At 44.4% G+C, this 25,109-nt stretch overlaps 1 protein-coding gene across 2 annotated transcripts in view; it reads left to right on the top strand.

Annotated features, from left to right (window-relative positions):
• LOC112567687 (cell adhesion molecule-related/down-regulated by oncogenes-like) overlaps positions 1-25,109 on the top strand; it is a 206,065-nt gene that overhangs the window by 115,401 nt on the left and 65,555 nt on the right. Inside the window, exon 5 of one of the 2 annotated variants that reach the window (XM_025244431.1) lies at positions 1,730-1,787. The gene's annotated coding sequence lies outside the window, so the exon portion shown is untranslated. Of the gene's footprint in view, positions 1-1,729; positions 1,788-2,180; positions 2,657-25,109 lie in introns of those variants that run through there. The other variant, XM_025244432.1, reaches the window with a different exon arrangement.

The following is a 25,109-nucleotide window of genomic DNA, read 5'->3' as shown; positions in this document are numbered from 1 at the left end:
TTTCGCATCACACCCACCAATCACAGAAAAGCCGCAATTAACTGGAGGCGAGTTACATCTCCGGAACCGTACATCATCTTAGCTGTCCGCGAGAGGTCGCTGCCACTTCCGCCATCTCGGAAACCCTCGCTTGGTGCTACAACAGTGTGTGATCTATCTTCTTAATAGTAATACTAATAATAAAACCGGTCCATAACTATACAGTCAAAATATATAAAAATATACACTGCACAATAGAGGATTTTTTGTGTTTTTTGAAGGTGATAATAGCGGAATTCGCTTGATCATTAACGGGGTTGCCGCTGTTGATGAGGAAGAACATATGGTTCTTTATACGGCCAGAGTGAAAGGGTCACAGGTCAATTAATTTTAATTAATAAAGGATAAGCGTGTGGAAGTGAAGGAGCAGGCGGATGCAAGATGCCAAAAGAGAAACCGATGGTCTCTCCCTTGCCATGCTGACCTCGCCATGAGGGTTGTAAGGAAGGTAACTAAGGGCAACAAGATAGCCAGTCCGCCGGCCGGACACGTGACGTTACTTCCGGTTGAAAGATGGGGAAGTGGTGGTGGCGTGCGGTGGTGGGGTGGTGGTTGTTGGCAGGATTTAATACGAGGAAGGGCCAGACATATTTCCTAATCATAATGAACCTTCCCAGATTATCGCATGCTGGAGCCTGGGAGCCGGGCGGGAAGGTCTCGCCTCTTCTTCCTCTTCCCCCTCTGGAGGGCCCGTCGCCCATAAAGCATCCCAGAGTTTGTCAGGCTTCGGCCGTGCTGGCACCCTCCTCCTGAAATTTCTCCTGTTCCTGCCGTCCGTACTCCTCTCATCTGACACGTTCCTCCTCCTCTCTCCTCCCGCCTTCACATCCCCCATTACTACTCCTCTCTCTTCTCCTCCTTCTCTCCATTACAACCCTTATTTCTTCTTTTCTCTCGCTCGCTTACCTAACTTCTAACCTTCTACCCACTCACCCTCCATTTCCCCGCTTTTGTCTGATAGTTATTCTCCCTGGCAGCGCTGATTAGAAGAAGGGGCCATGCCCTTTGTGCAGTTAATTAGCAGCTATCTCAGCCAATCGCTATCGACTTCGTAAAAGCCAATTAAACAGCTCCTCGCGCAGATAGCTCCAGTAATGATGCGGTTCTTTATTTTCAGTCAGACCTGCAGATGATGGCGGCATCTACACCTACATAGTTTTATATATATATTTATCCCTTCTTCCTACTTTCTTCTCGCGTACATATGTCTTCCCTTCCCCCGATACCATCCTACCCCAAGTTATTACTAAAGACTAAGAACAATTTGTATATCAGGATTCTTAAGACCCTTCCAAATTATAGCTCCATAATGAGTATAATGGACGGCTTGACTTAGTGTAACAAAAGTTGTTATATGAACGCCATGTGAAAACCTTTTCTGTGGTTGGTAATGCATACTTATATATTACTTATATTACTTACATATCATACATACATCAAGGATCTCCGGATCTGGATGAATACTAGATGAATACTTGCTTCCCTTCCATTTTATTAATGGCCTCCAAGTGATGAGATGCGTCAAGAACGAAAGAATTGAAGGAAAAAAGGAATGAAGTAAGAATGAGAAAACAAATGAAAGAGAAAAAGAAAAGAATGGAGAGAAGAGGTAGAGAGTGGAAGAGGGAGGTTTGACGAAAAGATTCACTGAATGAATATTTGACATCAGTTTGCTTGTAATTTGTTGCAGGTTGAGTTACATCTAGCAGCCAGCAATACTTCCAAGAAAAATATTGATTCCTTGTGAGGTGAGTGGCTGTTGTTTATTTGTGTCTGTCAGTCTGCCTCAGTCACGTGACTACGTTGCCAGTCACGTTACAATGTTACAATTCGGTTGTTCCGGTGAACATGAAACAGTGAAGGAAGGATGGGTAGAACAGATGGAAAGGAGGAAGCCATAAAGGAAAGAATGAACCAAACAATACATGGATGAATGTAAAGAAGAAAAAAGAAAGAATATTTACTTCTTTGTTTACATTAATAACGACTGAAATACAATCACAGCTAATGTTCAATGAGGAGAAAGGTGGTCAAAGTTTTATCTTCGCTTTCTTCAATTCTATTTTTGTTCATTGTTTATTTGTCTTTCCCATCATTCCACGTATTTATTCCGTCGTAAGCAACTATATCATGACATCCAACACCACTGTTGTATACTGTTTTGTAAAAAAAAAAAAATGCGGCTAAACGTTCGTCGTTGTTTCGTGTGTCTCGTGAACAAAGGGGTGGATAGTAAAATAATGGGTAGAGACATCCTCTCGTAAGGTCTTTTCAAGTGACAAGACTTGGGAGTCGGCCTGAAAAATATCGGAGCCGCATGCCTTGGCACGTCTCAAAAGGTCATCAACAATGCAGACTGGAGAGCAAGTCCTTCTTCTCTTTGCCCTCGGGTCGTAAACAGCCTCTGCGACAGTTTAATTAAGGACCAAAGCGTTTAATTATACATAATAGGACGAGGCTTACGACCACGTTGTTGGTGGAGGGTGGTGAGGGTTGGTTGCAAGGGGAAGATAAGTCCTCCGGCGTCTTTTTCAAGTGACAAGACTTTTGGGGAGTCGGCTGGGAGTGACTGATGTACGGACGACAGTAGATTGTTCTGGGCGCATCGCTGGTGGAGGTAAAGAAACCCTGTACTGAAACGCTCCGACCATTACTTTATGTCTCTCTTTCTCTCGTGTTTCTTTTTTTTTTTTTTGTTCTTTTTTACCTTGGTGTAAGCAGGAGAGATGGGCGACAGTGAAATGTGTACAACACTGTCACAATAAATAAACTGAGTAATCACCACTGGCGCTTAATCGTGTTTACCGATTTGTCCTGCTGTCGGCATTTGAGAAGAGACAGGATGTGAAAAACAATATCGACCAACGAAAAAAAAAAAAAACTATATTCTGCCGTGTCCTGGATGTTAGAGATCTACATCGACATTTAAATTTAAATATGCATTTTGTTTTTCCGGTAAAAAATTAAAGTTATTCCAAACTATTTCAGGGTAAAACAAATTGTCAATATTTACAGCTTAATTGTTTCAACATTAGTTTTTGGATTTTTCCTGGATTTTTTTATTTTTCAGTCCTACTTTTTATTTATTTATTTTTTTATAGTGGCTTTTCTCCTGTTACACTTGTAAACCTTTGTGGCAGAAATTTACGCCGACGGTTCCTTACTGTCCGGCGAAGCAGCTTCACACCATCGAGGACAAAATACCCGAAGTAAAAGTTTACAGGATGGAGTTGGGTAGCATTTATCTTGTGTACCCGACATGACCTAGTCCTTAGTGCAAGTCTTTGAGTGTTAAGTGCTATGCAACCTCATTAGCACAGATCACTTGGTTCTAAAAGGTGAAATGTCGCTGACGGTTCGTTTACAGGGAATTTGCTCCTTCGTATTGAGGAGTGAAGTGTTGGAGATTCCCTCGTATCTCGTGGCCAGCTTTAGGGCGGTGCCGTCTCCATTTTCTGTGCGATTCCACTGTCAGTATTCACCTAACACTCAATAGTAGCTGCATTTCATGGGAATGGAACCGGCAGGTGTGGGCGCCTTCGGTTTCGGAGCTCGTTGTTCTAAGCACGAGGCTATCCGCTCCTTAACCCCAACCTTCCCTCAAGGGTTTGTAGTGAGCGTCGAAGGCGTGTTAGAGATTCAGCACACGGACAAGCGAGCCGAGCTTTAGACGAGGATTGCAAGGGCGAGGAAAGGATGACGCGAGTGGCAAACCCACAGGATTTCTCTTGGTCACGGGGGGAGTCGAGCGTTTGTTCAAGGTGTGAACAACAAGCGTGCCAGCGCCACCTGGTGACAAGGCGCCATGCTCCCGCCTGCGTCCTCTGTCACGCCTGTCATCGGCAAGGGGCCGCCACCCTTTCCGTCTACTTCCTCCGCTCCTGACTTACTGTCCTTGTCAAGCTTGCGGGCCATCTTCAGCAACTGTTGTTGCTGCAGCAGATTTTTCTGCGTTTTAATTTAAAAAAAGAGGATATACATCACTTTGTATCGTTATCAATGTATTCGGTTATGAACTAGCTTCTGTCGTGCGTTGTCTTAACATGATCCAGACCCGGCGGGCATGATCCACTTCGAGGCTGCATGAACGTTTGGACCCGTTGAGCCTTTATCCCTCCTTCTGGAGCGTTCGTGCCTTACCTTTATACCCCTCCCTCACATATAAATATACAGCTATCAAAGTCGGGGTGGATAACATCTGGAAGGTGTGGATGCTACACCTAATGACAACACGCCCAATGTTGTTTCAAGAAGGTTTAATTCCAGAAACATCAGCTCGCATCTTCTGTTGTTTTCTGATGCATGTGACCTCTGGGACAATCATGCTGTTGTTATATTTATGATTTTCTTTCTTTTTTTTTTTCCTGCACCAGAAAGGGTTTATTACTGTACAACTGAAAGTTCTTTACGGAACTAAGTGAGAATAGCTCCAACTACTTTTATGCATACACCCTTTAACGCTTTTGTTGTTTTGTTGTGTTTGATTTCGTCTTTGGGTTTTTGTTTTGCTTTGATTTCTTTATGTCTATTTTTCTGCTAGGGTATTTAAGTTTTTTAAAATGCATAATGCATTTTTTATAATGACACCGTGCGTGTGTGTGTCGGTCGCAGCTTTATCTTGTCCTTGTTTCTCAAAAAAAAAAAAAAAACTTTAAAAAAAACAACTAAAAATAACTTTGTGCACGTGCAAATGTAAAAGAAGATAATCTGAGGACACAGCCCATTGTGCTGCCTGCCCCATTATAAAAGCATGCGGTGCTAACATGCTGCTCCTTGCAGCAGCCACAGACCCGTGGTGCAAGCAGACGGCAGGGTAGCGAGCGCAGGTGCCAAGTACCCGGGTTAGAGGAGCGGGATAAAAGGTTTATGCCGGGTAGGTGTAAAGTCACGGATTACGGGTAGCGCCTGGAGTGTCTCTCGTTTCTTCCAACCACGCATCGAGGCTTCCTCACAATGGCGCCCCCTCTCGCCTTCCTGTTGGCGCTCAAAGGGGACAGCATCCAACTTGGCAGGGGAGAGAACAGCGGGCAGCGGCCGGGGGTGTAGGGGTGTTGGATGATGAGGCCTTGTTTGGGATCGTTTTTGTGATGTTTGAACTTTCTTGGTATTGAGAATAAAGTAAACACGCGCACGCACACACTTACATTCGTTATTACTCCGTTCACACACACATATCTTCATTTATTCTCACGAAATGGATCGTTCCAGTTTGAAAAGGAGAATTCTGCCTCTTCCGTTTCTTTGTAGTGTTTTCAGTTAAAGTATATAACGTTTATTTTCATGAATAGATGTTTGTTTTTTTGAATGTGGCAAAGTGTTTACTTAGCATTCTCAAAGCAAGCGGAAATCAAAGGCTAGTGATGCTCGGCAGAAGTCAGGACTCAAAGAGCATTGTAGACTCGCATCAGGCACGTGCAAATTATGTAATTTGGAGAAAACACGTGCCTGTCATTAACAGTTGACTTAATGATATAGAAAGGAACCAAGGAAGTAATGGAGTGAAAGGGATTGGGGGAGGTGTAGTCGAGGTGCACTTACAACATTTATTTGCCATGTCGATTGAAAACTTATTTCGTCTTCATGTAGTCAGTGTTGTCGGATAATTTTAACTTGGAAGGTTCCCATTCCTCTCACCCTACTTTTTTTTTTCTTTCAAATGGAACTTTTGTTTGTTTTTGTTTGAAATCAACTGCAAACATTCCACTGAAGTTCACGCTGCTCATTCTCAACACTCAAGCAGTTCCTTTGATAGCAGACTGGAAATTTGGAAATTAGTTTAAGATAGCACGAGTAAATTGAGTTTTGCCAATAGGCTGTAAAGTAAACAAATACGGTGACAGTGCTGCACCCTGCGCAGACCCCCAAAGTCATTATTTCGCAGGTCGGCCGGAACCGCGGGGGGACGCTTTAATGGCGGAGTTATGTTATTCAAGTTGGGTGTTTTTGAATCGGGGCCCCCAACGAGAATGTTTTGCAGTAGCTTGTGAAGTGTATTGTGATATTTAAGTAATAACACTCTGTGCCTGGTACTTTTTTTTTTTTACTTTTTGGAGGAGGCGCGGTTGAAGACGACCGGTACACAGAATAAGCAAGACGTCACAAAATGTTTTCTACCGGACCAGTCGCAACAACATGGCGTAGCCTCGGTCTCGTGAACATATTTAGTTGATATTTATTGACAGCAAAACTGTGAAATTCAACCATTAGGACATTTTAAAACATTTTGCTATATCCACGCGCTCTGCATTGTGTATACTAACTTATGTGAAGCACCTTTCTAGTCGATGTTTGAAAATTATTGTATTCATCATCACGATGTAAGAAAAACAAAATACCTTTTCTCTGCTGTTTTATTTACTTCCCCTTTTGTCCTGTTATGTCCTGGATTATGTTTACAGCACTTTTAATGTTGTGTAGATGCTCACACCCTTACTGGAGCATTGCCGTTGAAACAATAAAGACTCGATCTCAGTCCCTTTATTCGCGATTTCATGTCATATTTTAAGACATCTAGATTATAAAAGATATGATGTACATGTATCTCCTTTTTCGTGTAAGGTTTCAAAAGCGCGTTGGGGAGGTACTGCGCGAAACTTCCTAAATATCGATGATGATGATGAGAATGATGATGATGATGATGATGATGATGATGATGTCGATGATGTGAACTTGTTGGCTGATAGATTGTAGACTCTGCATCCAGTAGTCGCAAGCAGAGTGCAAGGGTAGAGCTGCTCGCTATCCAACGTCAACGTCATCTAAACAGTCTCCCCGACTCTCGCTCGTCTCCCAGATAACCCTCGCCACACGAGCTTGTGACGTCATCGAAGTGCGTTGCCCGTTCTACCTCACTCCCCACTGTCTACCTCTCTCACCCGAAGGTGTGGAGGAGACAAACAGACAAACACTTAGTGACGGGTACCGTGACTCGTCTAACGCGCGCGCCCGCTCCTCGAGGTGGAAAAGCGAGAACGGATGTCACCTGTGCGACTGTGCCACCCTACCTATTCAAGGGGACATTTGACCCCGTTCTTTCGGGTACATAAATCTTGTTGCTTCGTTGTTGTTTTTTTTTCTCGATGGGTTAGGGTTCGCGCATTGTCCCACGGCTTGTGTTGTGCGAGACAAAAACCTTCGAACACCAACTAACGTTCCAAGGTGATTTCCAACGACAAGGGGAGGGGAGGACGTGGGGGTCAAAGGTGAAACTCGAAGATGAAATCAGTAATCTCTAAACGGAACCTCAGTGTGCTAGGAAAGCACACACAGAAACTTGATAAATAAATTTTCTTAACGCACGTTAGATGGTTAAATGATATATTGAATTGAGGCATGATCTATTTATAGCCTACCTAGGGTCAAGTTCATTGTTTGAATTTAACGATTGACACATATATATATGATTTTAGACATCCTATTACATCCGAAAACCGTGGTCTGTGGTGACGAAATGCACTGAAACACTCGTGCTGTGACGGGTACAGACGTTTATATATTAGAAAAATTAAAATGTTCCAATGTAGCCACATTTGTAAAAAGTCGTCTGCTTAGAAAAAAAAAAGATACTTGGTGTTAGAGATTGAATGAAAAGTGAGTGGAGTTATAAAAATCGAGGACAGGCAGCCCTCTGGCAGTTCGAGAAGAAGAAAGAGAGACAAGTTTGAAGGAGGAGTGTAGTACAAAATAATCAATTTACTAAACAAATAAGATTCCGTGTTAAGAAGCGGAGAGAGCAATGGGTGGGAGGGTGCGGACAGTGGGCTAGCGGCGACGAACGATCAGGTAACGCGGTTCTAATTTAATATTCGGGCCGCCGTGTGTGTACCGTGCATCCGAGTCAACAGAGAGGATGAATGTAGTGCCAGTCGACTCCGACAACCGCGCCCAGGGCGGCGAGGTCCTCGTGTGATGGGCTTCAAGCCTTAAACAAACCCACGGCCACCCGTCCTCTGACCCTCGGTTTGAAGGCCTCGGCACGACTCCACAAGATTAGCGGGAAAGCGAAACCAGCCAGACCCGGAAACGATCCCAAGGTAAGTAAGTCGACTTGAGATTTCGTGTTTGGCTTTCTCCTTCCCCACCACCCACTTTTCAGAGGAACGAAATTGTCTCCCTTTTTGTCCATTGTAAGTGGACAACCCGGGGTACAGGTCCATGGAAATCGAGAGGACGTTAGAATTTTTTTTTCTTGAAAGAAGGAAATTTAGAATGGTTAATTTAGCACTTGAAATGTCAGAGACATGTTGAATGCAATAATCTTACTCACAACAATATTCTTAATGCAAGGGAGATAGTCTGGGCGCGAAAGCGAGGCTTAATCAGCATCTTCCCGTATATACCAGCATTTTACATGCACGTGTACGCCATTGTTTATTGAAAACATGGTCATGGAGAGGCACTGACGTAGAACTAATGAGAGACGGATTAGAAGGAAAAATAATTCTATAATTACTTACTTCAATTAACAGTGTGTGAGAGAGAATGTTTTCGCTTTTGTTTCTGTGACTTTCGGACCTCGTCGGCCGAGAAAGCATCTTGTTTCCTTGTCAAGATAATGCATCTTTCCACTGAGAGACAATCTCTTGACACTTGTCGTGGCCTGCCAGCCTCGCTTTCGTCGCGTTATTTATTGTCTTCTGCCAAAGTCGAGCTACGACGACCCTTGACTTCTGACCCTAACACCATGTTAGCCTCACCCAAGCCCCAGACAGTGACAGTGGTACGTGCGGGGGTCACAGTGTGCCTCCATCGGTGGTCAGTAGTTGAAGATGCTTCTGTGTTTCACTAGATGATCCTCCGACCGTGGCGGGAAGGGAGGATCCCTCTCACACTCCCTGTCCGTGTCTCCTGCATCTCAAAAACATGTTTTGTGTTTATTTTCGAAAATCATGTTTGGAAAAATATCACGTGGCAGATGAATTGACACCAAATACAACTCCTCACATGTCTAGTTAGGTTGTCAGCAGCCATGCTTCGCGCGTGTTTTGAGTTTGTTTCGCAATGTAGTTGCGCTGATTTATGACATGGTCGCGAGACCTTTATCTCTCCCCAGTATCTTCGGGAAATATCCCAAAATCCACCTGAAATGCGGCTAGCTGGGCAACAAAGGATGCATGAGCCTGTGGCTAGGGACGGCAGCCGCTGTGTCTGTTTGAAAGAGGGCGGTCAGACCTGAAGCCAACCGTGAAAGCTTGACAGCGGAAGTCAGTTGGCCTCGTTTGTGGGGCCAGTGGTCAGCAGTGATGACCTATTGTTGGCCGGCGACAATGGAGTGCCGTCTGACAGCGCCCCCTCATTCGACTTTTCACCCTTTTCACCTCATCTTCCTTCTGTCTGTTCGGTCTGCCACTTCCCCCACATCCATAGTTTTCCTCCTTCGCCCTTCCTGTGTGTTCGTGTGTCTTTTTGTCCGAACTTATCGGTGTGCTACCGGTGTGTCCTCTAGTGTAGCAGGTATTTCATGATGTGCCGAAGAAAGAAAAACCACACACAGGTATGCATGTAATATTTATGCAGCCATTTGCAGATGAACAGTTAACCTGGCGTGAACAACTCTTCCTGGACCGTCACGAAGTTTACAAAGAACGAGCCATTCTCAGACGGCACCCATTCTCAAATGGCGTTCAGTATCAATGTTGTGGAAGATGCTGCAAAGCGACTGGTGGTCTTTTTGTCATTACTTCTGAATCTCTCGAGAGTTTATTCCCCCCAACTTTTTTTTTTGTAAACATTCGATGCATTGATCTCACCCCGTCCTCACAAACTGTCTTTATTCTTGTCCACGCATGTCACACAGTCTTTCTTGTCCATTGTAAATAGAAATATATCCGCCACTCCAACTCTTACCTGTTGCAGAGGTACATCCTTCTCCGAGCTTTTTATGTTGTCTTTTATTTTTCCTTCTTCTCTCCTTAACTACTAAGGCCACAAAGTGATTCAGGCACCTGGTCTCTCGCCAAACTAGCAATTTCCAAAAAAAAAAAAAAAAAAAAAAAATGAAAGAAAGAAATGGGCGTAGTTTGGGAGGTATGCAGTATCGACTTTGAAAGGCGGCACAACTGAAGAATTATCTGCCTGAACCTCCACATTCTGAGCGTCGTAACGGCGCGAGGGGAGGCGTCCCCACCCGTAATACACCCACCGCACCCGACCAGACTCATGCGCGACGCCTGACTGGAGACGCAATTGAAGGAAGAGGCGTGGAGGAATGAAGAGGTGGCAGCAGCAAAGCTATTATTACGGCCCTCGCCAATTCATGCTCTTGTGTCTCGGCTGGCTTGTGTTTTTCAGCTCATGCAGCAGAAGGTAGAGGGCGTCGCTGGAGCGTGACCGCCGTGCTTCAGAATGGACGTCTTCATCGACCTCACCTGCCTCATCCCCCTTGTAAAAAGTCTAGGGAGGTATACTTTTTTTTCTAATGAGTGGGTAAAGCTCCAGTGCTGAGATACTATTTCCCAAACTGTCGAGTGAATAACATCCTCTTAGGTTTTTGAGATACACGCATCCAAACATCACCGAGCGCAGAAAGAGGTCAACAAAAGCAGACGACAGGGTTGTACATGGATACGTTTGTATCTGAAGAACTTGGACGAGGGAAGAATCTGGGGCTATATTTTAATAAGTAATATGTGTCGTGAGAAAAGTGTCATCTCTAAACACCACAATAACAACTAAAGTGTTACGGCAAGTACCTGTCGTACCCCCAAGAGTCTGCTCACCCTTGGAAAGATATAGCGAGGGTTATCTATGGCGACTCTTGATGAGTACGAGAAAGTAAGGATGACATTGAGTACAGTTTTATTTCGGGAAAAATCAACTATCAAATCGATGCACGCCGCTCGTCGAAGTTTCTAGTGAAAACTTCTAGCGGAGTAAACCACCGTCTTCATCAAATCTGAGGCTGATGAGGTTGGGTAGCTGGGGGAGGGTGGGGAAGGCTTGAGCCACTTTCATCCAGCGTTTCATCAGTACGTCTGCTAGTCTGCACTTTCCACCTGTCACACTATAGAAAATGTTTTTGGCCATTTCCTCCTCCCGTAGTTTTGATCCTGTGTTTCGAAAAGCCTGGGCGTTCCCGTGGCGTTCACAGATTATAAGGCTAGATTATAGGGTTGTCGTTTATCTGCTGTTTGGCATTTTCGTTGAAGAGATAATAAATACAGGCGGCGAATCGTAGCGGTAATGTACCCGAGCGTGACGGAATCACCTGACGAGAAGGTTTTACCATCTTCCTTCATTCTCTGTCGCATTTTTTCTTTCTCTCGTTCTATTTTTCGTCGGCTCTCACTCTGTGTGTGTGTGTGAGAGAGAGAATAAACTTTCAACTACTTCTGACAATCATTCACCTTTAAGTCAAGCACTGAAGGGTTACTTAACCAAAATTAGAATCACATTTCGGAAACGATGACTGTCGAGTGCCTTATAGATATAAGCTGGGAGAGTAGTTGATTTTGGGTGTAATCTAAGTTAGGGGTGGTTGTAGACAGTACAGAGTGACACAATGCCGTTTCATGTCAGAAACATGAGCACAGTCACAGTCCAACACAGAGTTACACCCCACCCACCCCATCACACACCCAAACACACACAGGCAAGCGCGCGCACGTACACACACAAATTTGTCACGTCCTCCTTGTCTACCTTGTCTACCCAAGGCTACCCGTGATTGATGCCAAAGAAAGCTGCCGGCGTTCCCGCGGCAGCCGCAGTCAGGCGCCAGCGGGTGCGAGGTCGGCTACCCTAACGACGCTAATGAAGCGTGTGCCATGGGCAAGCGTCCTGCCGCGCTCGGCCCGCAGTCGGCTCGGGTGGGATTTAGTGCGGCCCCCTCGACACGCCTCACTGCCTCCTAGCTCGGCTAGGCTCGGCTCGGCATTTTGATCTTTCTCTCTCTCCCTCTCTCCTTCTCCCTCTCTCACTCTTTCATCGTGCCTTCCAAATCCCACACGTCTTTGCTTGCATTCACTGCCTCCGTGCAGGTCTTGGTTGACAAACCTTCGTCTGTGTCGCTTTTTTTTTCTTGTAGTTAAAACCTCCTTGGGCGTTGGGACTTTGCTTTTCCCACTGAACTGCTCGTTCTGTCCTTTTGGAAAGGAGGGAAAAAAAACGTAGCTGTCGCTTCATCTCGTGAACGTTTGATCTAATGTTTGGTGGTGTGGGAGAAAGGGGGATGGGAAGGAAGGACGGACGGACGAGTTGCTTTCATGCCAGATCTTCTCTGAAGATACTGATCGTATTAGGGTCGTGGTAGAAAAATGTTTGGATATGTCAAAGGAGGACAGTCCCTTACATGATAGAAAACAGATTGACGAGGAGCAAAAGATTTTATATGCCTAACAAAAGTGTAAGTTTTTTTTGTCAAATGTGAATAAATATTTTTTTAATTGTGACTTTTTCCAACCTAGTCATGCGGAAAATGGAGACGAAAGTCCTACAGATGCAGGGTCTTGCCCCAAGCTTTGCTTCGAACTCTTTCTGCAAGCTGTGACTTATAAATATGTTGGCGCTCGTGGCTGTGGAGAACGCGAGCGAGTGCGCATGCGCGGAGTTGGGCGCTAGGAGGCGCTCGACTCGTTGATGAATTACCTTTCCACTCGTAAAAGCTTCGTCTCGGTCGAAGCTGAAATTTTCTGAGATTTTTTTTTCCTTCTTATTTTTGGGAAAGAAAATCTTGGGTTTTGCACTCGACAGCACTTGCACACTTTCAGTCGCTTCCGCTGCAGCCGATAATAATTATGGTGTTACTGTCGTTAATTGTCGTCACTCTTGTCGTCGCTGGCGTGAAAAATGAAAGACGATACAGGGAGTCGGGGTGAGGGGTGTGAAGGAAAGAGAAAGAACTTTGAATGGATGGAGTATGGGTCTAATTAGGACTGCTCTCCTCAGTAGGTCACATGCAAATTGTGGATCGTACCCTTGTTCGGGTCACCCCTCACACTCACGGGGAGGTTTTGGGGTAGGAGTCAGGAAACAAAGGCACCGGGTGGATTTTACAAGCAGGAGCCATCGTGGTTAATGTATTCAGATGCTATGGGACTGGGCTGTGGAAGATTTTGCCCTTGCTCAAATTGCGTATCATGTTTCCTTGTCTGAAGGAATGTTGTTATGGGATACTATAACCATGGAGCCTACCGTTGGAAAAAAAACTGCTTTCGTTTACCCCACACCCCCCTCTCTCTCTCTCACCTCCACACACACAAAGTGTGGCTTTTGCCGAGGGAGGGGGAATCTTTACATAGATCGTCAACTATATGATGGTGTGCAGCAGATGCTATAACCTGCCCTCCTGAGATCACGATGACCTAGAGTCACCTGACAGAGTCAACATGGTGGAAGGAAAATAGCCCCAGACCTGCAGTTAGTGTTGTTGAGTGCAGTGTTGTTTCTTTGGATGATGGCAGGCCTTGTGGTGGATTCGAACTATGTTCACAGAGGGGGACAGAGGTCCGGTCGCCAAAATGAGAAAGGAACGCTGACATCAACTACTTGTTCAGTTCAGGGAAAATGGCTACTGTTCAGATAACATATCGCGAGAACTAGTCTGGGCCGAGATGTTGGTGAGTATTTATCTTTACAGGGAAAGTGCTTCTACCACAGTGTGAATTCGCACTGTGGTCGAGGAAGACTAATAAAGGAAGTCGAGGGCTGGATGGCTTGACTATCTGGTGGCTTTGAGAGGAAAGAGCTCACGTCTGCTGAGGATTTTGGACTGAGGGAACTAATGGTGGGCGATGAAGAGGAAATAAGAGTACCCGTGATGAAAATGTGGTTAAAGACTCTTTACCCAAAAGTCTAATCGACAGAGAAGCGCACTTGATCATGAGACGATGGACCTTGCAATCCTGATTGTGTTGATTGCACTCGCACAAGCTAATACATTTTTTCTCTGTTCTCTCTCGCCAGTCCACCTTCAACCTATCCAGCTCCCTCCCCTACTTCTTCTGCGTCAACCGATGGTAACTGGGATTGAGGATAAGTTTAGAAAGAACTTAGAGAAAGAACTTAGATGACGGATAAGCGAGAGGACGAGGGTGACGACGATGTTTGGGTGGGTGAGATGTCGGTAAGGCAGGACAAGTTTGGGTGGGGAGGGGCAAAGGACACATGGTACAAGGAACGCTTTCAGATGAAGAAAAGGATGAACCCCCTGCCGAGGCGAACAAAGGAGACAGCAGTGTGACACAATAGTCAAACAAGCCACTCACCCAGCGCCCTCTGTCCTATCTATGGGCGAACGGGAAAAGCAAGCTGCCGATTTTCTCTTTTGATACTGAATGATATATACTTTTTTCCCCTTCCCTAATTCCTCTTTTTTGCCCTGGGTGTGCTTGGTGGAAGAAGTACGGGTCCTAACTCTTTCCCCCAAAGACATTTTCCCAGTATTTTTCTTCTTATCGCTCAATGGGAGCTGGGAGGGAGGACATTTTCCCTCCTTACCCTAATCACCCACCCTCCACAAATCTAGTATTACCTTTCTCTTGTGTAAAGGAGAGGGGTCCACTATTATAAAGCCAGCGGCTTTCATTGAGAAAGAAGTTAGAAACCCACTCAATCTGTCCTTACAATTTCTTCTGTACCGACTTTTTTTCCCCCATTGAAATTTCGATACCATTCGCCTTTCCTTCCTTTCCGTCCACCCCCTTCCACAATAACCCCACCACTCCCACCACCCCTTTTTTAACCTTTACCCTACAACCTTTTTCCTACCTGCTATGGAGCTGAATGGAAATGATGTTTTTCGGGAGTAAATACACTGGGTGGTGGTGGGGAGGATGTGCACAGGGCATGGACCGACATTGCATGTTCTCAGTGCAGTTCTTTAGATGTCCCCACCCTCATCCACCCTCATCCACCCTGGGCAGAACTATTCATTCTAAACTATTCGTTCTATTCTGAAATTCTGCAGTTTCCTGCGGTTATTTATTTGTGTATTTCGGTCCGATTGTCCTTCTGAAAATCTCTTTGAACGTGAGTAAAGTCAAATATTATTATTATTGAGCTCCACACTGGCCTGTCTGACCTGACATTTCCATCTTCTCGCTCATTATTCCATGGAGAGGTGGATTTGGAATTCCTAAGGGTTGTGTCCCTTAGGAACCAAATACACAAATTTCAAAAAAATTCTCAAACTATAACAATGTTTTTGAAATATCTATTTAGTTACAAAGGTCACTTAGTGCATCCCTTTTTTTGTAATTTCGCTTCGTCCGTTCCTCCTACATCACTCTGCATTTTGTTTTTCTTTTATCTCGCACTCCCACCCATCTTCACCATCCCCACCCCACTATTGCTCGCAGAGCGTAAAGAACTTTTGCTCGCGGTCTCAGAACCGTCGCGCAACAGAGAGGATTAATTGAGTTTTGGGGTGGGTTGGGGGAGAGAAGGGTGACGAGTTAGGTTCGAGGCTCGACTTCCGGCCTTCTGTTTTGAAGCAAGTTAAAAAAATGTGTGCAGGTGTATCTGCTATTTTGATTCACTGCATCTTTTGATGGGGGCAAACTTTGAAGAGCGAGGTACAAGACGGGGCTAGGTTGCCTGCAGGCCACGACGACGGTTGAGCTGAATAGCTTGAACGAGTGTCGACAGCTTTTCAAGCGTTTTTGTAATTAAGCGAACAGGTATCGGCGAGGTTTTTATCTTTTTTTTCTTCTCTCTCTCGTAGTTTGACAGTCCCAGTACATGAACGACCAGAAGGACGCAAGGGACAAGATGAGTGGTTTGTATCGCTTGACGGTTAGTTTAGATGATCGGAGGGGAAATTAACTCCCGAAGAAGGGGGGATTCTGCTCATCGGAGACATTTATTGCAGACAAAATACAACTTTCGATGCCAAAGCCTCGCTGGCACAAGCAGGGAACATATTTACAAGCAGGCGTCGTGTCTGTGAAGACGCAGCACCCACAATGCACCGCGGCCCCAGCGCCTCCAATCCTCGTCGCAGCGCCGCATTCTTCGCTCTGTTTTACGGCCGGCGAATGTTTGTTTGTCAACAATTTGTGCTTTTTCTGAGTGGAAAGGGCTGGCAAGGGGAGGGCGCCGTTCTCGGGGATGGCAGTTCTGTTGGGCGCCGGGATGCCGCACATAGTGTCGAGTAATGAGGTGGCTCCCTCTAGCCGCCATCTGGGCAAAACCTGGAGGGAGAAGCAGGGTGCGAGGGGAGGGAGGAGGAGGTGATGGCAGGGGTAGGGGGAGACAACTGCAGAAATGGTGCGCTGTCTTCTTGCTTCCCCTTTCTTCTATTTAGTGCAGAAGGCGTTTACAGAGATTGATCTTGTGAGCAAGTTTGTCTGAGTTACGCACGTGCATGTTCACGCGCATTCTCGCACGTGCACACAGACAAGGTTAGTCAAATTATGTTAACATTAACCCTGCGGTATCATCTGTTCCCCTTGATATGTGTGTCTGTTGGTCAGTTTTTGTGTTGAACATGATCTCGAAACAGATTGAGGCTTTGTAAAACATCTTGCACAGATGATGAATGTCTTTTGAATAGATTGTTTATTTTATTTATTTTAACATAATTTTGACCTAGCCTGTATACATAGGAAAGATTATTAATAGAAAACATGTTATTTGATAGTAGCATAAAACTTTTAACATTAAAAAATTGCATTATGGGGTTAGTCTTATGTCCTGCGTTGACTGATTCTTTTTCCCGTGATCTGTTTGTTTGTCTGAACGTTTCTATTTCTGGATTCTGTTTATCACGCTCACTAAACAAACAACTAAATAAACAAAAGTGGTGAAAGATATGTAGGAGAGAAATTACTGAGGATGAAGTGAAAAATTAAGTGAAGTAAGAAGAAGAAATGGAAGCGGGGGTGTGTGAGAAAGAAGGTAGAGTTGTGTCGGGGTAGGTGGGGAGACAAGCACACAGGGCGCTGCTCTGACACACTGTCGAGATTTCACTTTCAACGATAAATTGTTTCCGTATGTGAACGAGCCGTATGTGAGCCGTAAATCTGCTATCCTCCTTGTGCTCGGGGTCCCTGACCGTGACGGGTGTTCAGCCAGCTGGGGCTGTGAGGAGGGTGAGACAAGACAGAGGCGGCTGCTGGGGGAGGTCGGCAACCTCGTCAGTCTCGTCATGCTGCGATGCTACTCCGCTTTCACGGGCCTCATTATGCACAAATATTTACTCATTATTCAGGCATGATACTCCCCACTTAAGCATGACTAGTTGTGCACAAATATTTACTCGTTATTCTGGCATGACACTCAGTTTAGCGTGACTGTGTGTAAATAATTACTCATTATTCTGGCATTTCATACACTCCCACTTTAGCGTGACTGATTGTGTATAAATAATTACTCATTATTCTGACAGTACATTCCCACTTAAGCATGACTAGTCGTGCACAAATATTTACTCGTTATTCTGGCATGACACTCTCACTTCATACATATATTCGAATGGTAAAGAAGGAATAAAGAGAATTTTTTGGAGATGGGAGAGACTCTTCATAATTCCTTTTATGTTTACAGTTCTTAGATGTATGACTCAAACAAATTATCATCCTTTTAATGTCAATCGTTTGAGGTTTCGACTTAAAAAAAAGAGTTGAACTTCAGGAACTAGAGTGCGTTACGCCCTGTCCCTCCTCCCCATCCTACCCCCCCCTTTTTTACTTCTTCTCTCTTTTTCTTCTTATTCCTTTGATGTTTAAGCCTAGATAGTCTTACCTTTCGGACAGTTAACCCGTTTCCCCCGTTTGACTGAAAATTGTCATATTTGCATGATCCAATGTAGAAAGCCCGCGTGAACGTGCAAGCGGGTACATGCGATACCCTTGTGGGGCATTATCGCCGTTGAATAGCAACGTTTGCAGAGGTCGGCGCCATGTCGTCAAGACTGGAGGAAGACATTCAGATCGCCTCATCAGATGATGACCTCCGCCTGACAGGATAATGGCCCCTGTTATTTACTGTCTTTCACTCTTCTTCCTTTCCTACCCCTCTCTCTTTCTGCATCAGGTTTGTCGAGTCTCGTGTCCCCTTGTATGTATGATCGCGGTTTTTTTTTCTCCTCTCGTCTTTTCTCGTCTCTTTCGTTATTCTCGCGCATGTGTGTGTTTCGCTTTCCGCAAGGTGTCCGGAAGACAAAGTCAACAAGGGAAAGCAAACGCAAGGTAAACGCCGTCGCTTTGCCCAACCATTACCACGACACCAGCGCAAACAGCCGCAGTGGTCGTCTGTCGGGATCCTCCCTCCGCTGCTCGGCGCGTTCATCCACTTGCTCCTGGGTCATCGGCGGGCAAGTGCGTGCACTGAAGAACAAATCAGATTTTGTAGAGTTAGCCATATCCCCCATTCTACTTGTGTGTCTGTGGGGGGAGGTTTACAGGAGGGGAACCAGATTTTGATAGATCTTTTTTCGCGAGCACGCTTTCTTTCAGACATGTACCCCGAATGCAGAGCGATAAGCTAAGTGGAGTTCAGGGTGTTCTCCATACCATTTCTTTTTTCTTTTTTTTTCTTTTGGATGGGTGTATGTGTGGAGGTGGATGTCACAGGTAATATGCAGGTTTAGTCGCAGAACTCCACCCAAGCTTCAAAGAAACGGTATGAGGCCCGTAGAAAGTAGGTCTCAAAATGTACATGAATACCATCTAGTTTCCGAACATTTTTCGGATAAAAGTCCCAGAAACATGGACTGAAAGAAGTTCTAAAAACACTGACATCAGCATTGCAGATGGATGCGCTTTCGTCTACAAGGCAGTAGTCAGTGGCAGAGCTGGGATCATACGCATTTGTAGACATCGTGGTATTCTTAAAAGAAAAAAAAAGTTTGATAGTTTATATACCTTAAAAGCGAGAATTGTAACATTATATACTGTTTTCACAATAGAAACAAGCCACAACAAACACATTTTGCAATTATTAAAACGTGTAAATGAATCAATTCAAAGAGTTTTGTAGAAATGGCCTAATCAAGAGATCTTTGCGTTCATTCAACTTTTGAAATATCTTTGTGTAAATGTCAGAGATTTTTTTCATCTTAAACACCTAAACACCTAAACTGAAATAAATGTATGCAGATGATATTTGGTCGTCTCTCTCTCTTTTTTTTATTCCTCCTGTTCATCTGTTTCTTCCTCCTTCACTTGCCGACGACCACAGTGCACATGAAGGTGACTTTAGTGTTTGTCCTGTCACAAAACAAGAGTTACGGCGCCTGGCATTTGAATGAAAACGTGTTGCTACATCGACTTGCTTCATTAGGCATTGAGATCAGAGGTCGGAGTTCAAGGAATAATGGGTTGGTCTGAGATGTTCAGACAACGACTTGTCAATGAGACTGTTTTTGTGTTTTTGAAAGAAAAGAGTCATTGTCAAGTTGTTGATTTTTAATTTAATTAAATTTGCCCACGTGTAATACTTAGTATCGTAGGGTGCACTCTCTGCACTGACCAGTAATGTAGAGGAAGACGATGGAGGGTTAGATACGAATTGGCACATTGAACATTTGCTGTGAATGCAGCCTTGCCATTACATGGAAGCTTCGATATGTCAATAAAGTTGTGAATCACAAAATATCTGAAATACATTTAAAAAACTTTAGTTAAACCAACCCTCCTTTATTTCCCCTCGACTGCGAGGTCTTGCTCCTACACTTTCAGCTCGTGATATATGTTTTGATATTTCATGGTCTGTAAAAGTAAAATTATGCTATGCTCAACTTGAGTTAATATTTGCCTGTGTGTATTTTTTTGTTTTATGTTTGTGTAACTGTCTAGCGCCTTCTTTAAAGTAATGTGCTATGAGATTATTATTATTAAGTCGTGTCTTGTTTTGTAAACGAAAACTAGTTCGCGATTTTCCGACAGTTACGATCTAAAATTTACACATTTCATTAAAGAAGTTCAAGACCGGGTTTAAAGCACCTTTTTTAAAAAAAATTTGAAGAATTATTTAATTCCGTTTATACAAGTTGTGGAGGGACTAGCGTAGACATACTAAAACGGCATAACGTTCATGAAACCTGACGGCCCTCATTTGTTGGACGACGGGCAGTTGATAAGAGGTTGTAGTCTATCTAGTAAAACTTGGCTCTGGGAAGATTTTCTAGCAGAATGAATTACAGCAGCTGGCACGGCTTTTTTTTTTTTTTTTCTCTACCACTTCAAGACACGAACTGGAAAAAAAAATGGTGGAAAGAGGGAGTGGGGAAGAGGACAGACAAAGTCGAGGGTTGATCGAGTGAAGATAGAGAAAGTGGGTGAAAGCAGAGAAAGGGGGATTAATGGGGTTGGTGATGCTGGTGGTGGTGGTGGTGGTTGGTGGTGGAGGGGTGTTGAAGAAACTGGCGCAGTCTATTTGAAGATGTTGCACAGGTTGTCGACAAGAGACAATTTCCACGGAGGACCGCGCGAGGCGTTTTGGGGATTGCAATTATTTGTGAATTTGCCCAGGTCAAACAGGGCAGCACGAGCAGCGTTTTGTCTGGCCTGTGTGCCAAAGAGATTTGGACAGGCTCGCTGATCCACTGGCACGTCGCTGCGTGCCTCTCGTCTCGCGAGGTTTCATTGGCTGGTCGGCGGGATGTGCCGGTGTGACGAAAGCTCTGATTGGTGGATTTTACCGCCGCTGTAGCTTTCGCTTTCTTTAATTCTGGAGAGGCGGCTTGGGGCATGAGCACCCGTACAGGCTGTTGACTCAGGAGACGGCGACAAAATGGTATTAGCTTTGTTCCGGGTAGGCACATGATATGGGGAGAACAGGTAAGCAAACCCAAGAGTAAACATTCTTCAGTCTTTATTAGTGCCTGTACAATGTTTGAACTGAGCTAGATATGCGATGATGCATACATTCAGTCATTTCTGAGACAATCAGGAACAAGTCGACACGTGTAGCACCCACGCACACACTCACGTACTCATTTCCCAAGATACCGTTTAAGAAACAAGTCTGTTGGTCATGACGACCACTTTCCAGAACCAGTTATCGCTCAAAGACCGACTTGAATTCCCATCTGCAGTCCTTAATGCCCAGTGCCCCAATCTTATCCGCCCTCTACACTTCTTTCCCAGCTTTGAGACATGAGCGCCGCTAATGTTTTCCTCAACACTTAATCAAACTCTGGATGGCGTTTTCTGGATAGGTAGGCCCTGTGAGTTCTTTGAGTTTTTGATAGATTCATTCATTCATTCGGCGACCTTTACACTGGATGTTTTCTTTTCATAACTTTCCTCTCTCTTTTTTCCTCTTAGAATTTATCATTTAACTGTAGAAAAGAGCAGATTAACAGGTTTTTATACACGTATAACATCTCAGAAATTCTCACCCTCAGGCTTAGAACATACAAGGGTTTGGTTTGGTCTGGTATACCGCTCAACAGTCGGTAAACACATTTTAAATACTTTTTCATGTTCATTTGTTTGTCTAGTAGTTTGTTTTTCTTTCGTATTTGTCTAGCTTTTTTCTGTTAGACACTGCAAATAAAATAGCATTTTGACAGATAAAAAGAATTTAATGTTTCTTTAATATTTTACCATGGTTGCATGGTGTTGGAGCAATACAAATGCAGGTTTTAAACTTTGACCTCTGTAACTAGTTCTTTTACACCCGTTCACACATACAAGTCGCCCACTCTGTTGTGTTCACTGCAGCTGTTCGTCCTGAAGGATGGGCTGAAAGTATACCCAGTGAACGAGAAGAGTTTTGTAGAAGATATTTTGTAAATCAGAATGTTGCAGGCGACCGGAAAGAAACTTGGGGGAAAGGAAAAAAGGATTGTGAAATACTAACAACGTACATGAGTGTGCCAAAATGTACCTGAAATGCTTGAGCATCGGTGGGGATATATATATATCTCAAACTCATCCCCTTCCTCCATTATTTTGCATGTCATCTGCACAGAGAGCCTGGCGCCGGCGGGAGAGATGGCGAACGACTGACTGCAGCAGCAATCGGAGTGTTTTATCGGCGCTGGAAAATATGGAGGAAAAACACATGCCTGCAGGGATTATTAGATGTTTGCTCGGCCCGATGAGTCAGACGAATAAACAAATTAGGAGTTCCTGTCTGCAACGGGTCCACGTGCGTGTTCTTTTCTGTTGGTTCTTGTTGGCAACACCTGCGACGATTGGTGTATCTTCGGGAAGTGGTGTGTGCGTGCGTGTGTGTGTGTACCTTGGCGATGGAAAGGTGTACAATTATCGCACATTTTGTTCTTTCTTCAGTGCTTCGGTTATTCTGGGTCTCCTCCTTCCCCGACTTTGTCATTGCTCGCTCTGTATATCTTCTTGTTTTTAATTTTATGTGTCGTCCAGTCTCTTCGCTCGTGCAGGGGTTTTAATTATCTTCTTCGCAGCTTCCTGGAATATTTTAATATTCGTCGTTTCTCCTGTTTTATGGTTCTATATATCTTCGTTGGTGCTATGGGTTGCCTATTAATGCTTTTGAATTGTGGGAAGATGATGGTCTGTTTACTCCCTTTGCAGCCTGCTGCAATTATTGAGTTCTTACCCTCTACCTACCCACACCCTCACTTCTCCCCCTTTTATCGTTTGGTTCATATATTACTATTACCGATGGCTCGAACTTTAAAACAAAATTAGTCTATAAGGCAGTGCTAGTTGTGTCTACAATGTTATTTCAGGTGGTATCCTAAAAGAGGGACAGAGAGGGGGGAGCTAGGGAAGGGGGTACGCGTGAAAGTCGGCACCACTGCATTATCTCCCCTTCAGGGAAGAAAGCCGGCTCATTATACGGTTTGATGCCCTGAGTGATGCAACACAGGTGACCCGACTGTGAAGTGGGTATCTAGTTCCTGATTACAGGGTTAGAGAAAGGAAGGAAGAACGCGAAAGAGAGAAGATGGTCCCTTGATGAGCGAGGGTTTTAACACCTCACGGTGGACCTTTATCTTGACCCTTTTTCATTATTTTACGATAGATAAAGTAGAGATTCCCTTCTAAAGAACAAAATCAAGCCTCATTAAAACCATTAACAAGTCTTTTGCCCAACGTTTATTCAGCTCGGCGCTCACCTGAGAGATTGTCTACCACCACTTTACCGTGTAAACTCTTTTATCGTCTTTTTAAATGATTTTTTTTTTTTTAGCACCTTTTTAGCATCCGGCACCGTACGTGTCTACCTTGTCGGTCTCCCGTTTCCTTGATCCTCCCGCAGCGGTTTTTTACCGGCAGGCTGCGGCTATTGTGATACAGGTCTATCGGCGTCTCCTCATTCCAAACGGAAAGTGAGTCTGTCAGATTTGCCTCCCTTTTACAAGTGTTTCCTTGATGAAAAGGGAGATAAGCAAATGCGCATCTGCTGGGTTTTTTTCCCCCTTTTTCTTGAGCTGCCGCAACGCACTGGTTACGCCGTCGGGAGGAGGCAGAGAAGGGAAAGAAGAAGATGAAGGAGAAGAGGAAAAAAAAATACCCGAGCGGCGAAAGCTCGGCTCCATTTGAAGTCAATGAGTGTCTTTTAGCGCATTGAAAATTTACCCGGACCCCGACTTCCGAATGGAAAGAAGCCACTAGAATGGCTCGAGGAGTCGTCAACGATGCGCGCGATACTTTTGCCGTGATGTCATGACCTTTCGTCTGTTATTGTTAGTAATGACATATAACTGTGTTTCGTTGATGTTATTTTAGATGAAAAATGTTACAAGGTTTGCGTAATCGCAGATTCCGTTTGTCCTCGTCATGAAATCCCGTTGCTCGAAGAAGTTAAATTTGAGGAGTTATATAAATTATTATTAATTTTGTATTTTGAGGTAATGGAGGCTAGTCTAGACAACTAACATCCTCATAGCCTTTCTTCCATAATTTTTTTTAACTTTGAAAATAGTGTACACGAAAATAATAATTAAAAAAAACCAATGTGCAAGATAATAGATGGTATTTCAAGACCAATATTTCAGAAAAAGTTATACAGCAGGTCAATTTGCTTTCTTTGCTGTTTTGTTGTGAAAGGAAGGAAAGACGACTGTTTGCAGTGTTTCACTTACAGAAGGAGAGGAACAGAGAGAGGTGGTAGGGTGTAAAGGTGAAGGTGATGATGCCAGACAAGGCTTATAGCTCTGTGAAAAAGACTTCTGTCAAAACTCGAGGATGCGAAGCAGACGAGGACAGGATAGTCCATCTTTCGCATGCACGCTCTTTCTTAAAATGTGCTCGACGGATAAGGCTGGGTGAGGTGTTACACGACACCACATCGCACGTGCGTCGCAGCAAGTAACGGGAGGGGGGTGCAGGTGGAAACACCTTCCATTGCTGCCTTGCAGGCATCCTTCTAACCAAAGCACATTCAGCTTCTTATTCAGGCCTTGCCAGAAGGCTTTCTTTGTCACTTCGGTGCTGTGCAGCCTGGAAGGTGCGAATGGTTATGAAACATGTTCAAGCTCGCATAAGTAATGGAGTAAATGAGTTTTTCATGAAAGGGGCTCGGAGCCTCCAAATTCACTTCACCGGAGCGCCAGAAAAGTGGAAATGAGAAAGCCATCGGAGGGGTTGGCCGCGGGCAGGCGGAACCGCATCAGGCGTGCAAGCAGCAGCTGAACCAAGGAGAGTGGAGACCCAAGCTCAGAGTGAGTTCAAGAGGATGGCTGTCCGCTGGATGAAGACTCAAAGAACATGAAACACTATCGCCGAAAGATGAACCTTCACAACTGTCTATTGCATGTCGTGAAGAGAGTTCATAGAAGAATGAGCCATGGGAATCCTATTAGCAGAGGGTTTGGAAAAGATGGAGATCGAGGAAGGAGGAAGAAGAAGAAGAAAAAAAAAGACAGAATGTAACAATGACGATTGTGGATTCGGATGCATGAGCATTGTATATCATATTTCCTTACCTAGCAGCTTCCATAAGGACCGTATGTGAAAAAAACATACGACCGATTTTGCTCCCTCTTCCTTGAAAGTAATTAGATATTGAAACCACTTCGTTTCGTTTGTTATTTTATTTTTCTTTCATTCATTGTTTTTTTGGCATGTGTGAACGAATCCTGTTCACTAGAATGCAGTGTTTTCTCATATGGGGACTCATATCCCCGCGTTTGAAGTGAGAACTAAGCTTGATAAGCTAGTATAAAGAGCCCAGGTGGGGAAAAGATAGGATTT

This window comes from Pomacea canaliculata, linkage group LG7, assembly GCF_003073045.1.
Source record: "Pomacea canaliculata isolate SZHN2017 linkage group LG7, ASM307304v1, whole genome shotgun sequence".
NCBI lineage: Eukaryota > Metazoa > Mollusca > Gastropoda > Architaenioglossa > Ampullariidae > Pomacea > Pomacea canaliculata.
Note: the sequence above shows the minus strand (reverse complement) of the source record. Positions and strands in the feature narration are given on the sequence as shown.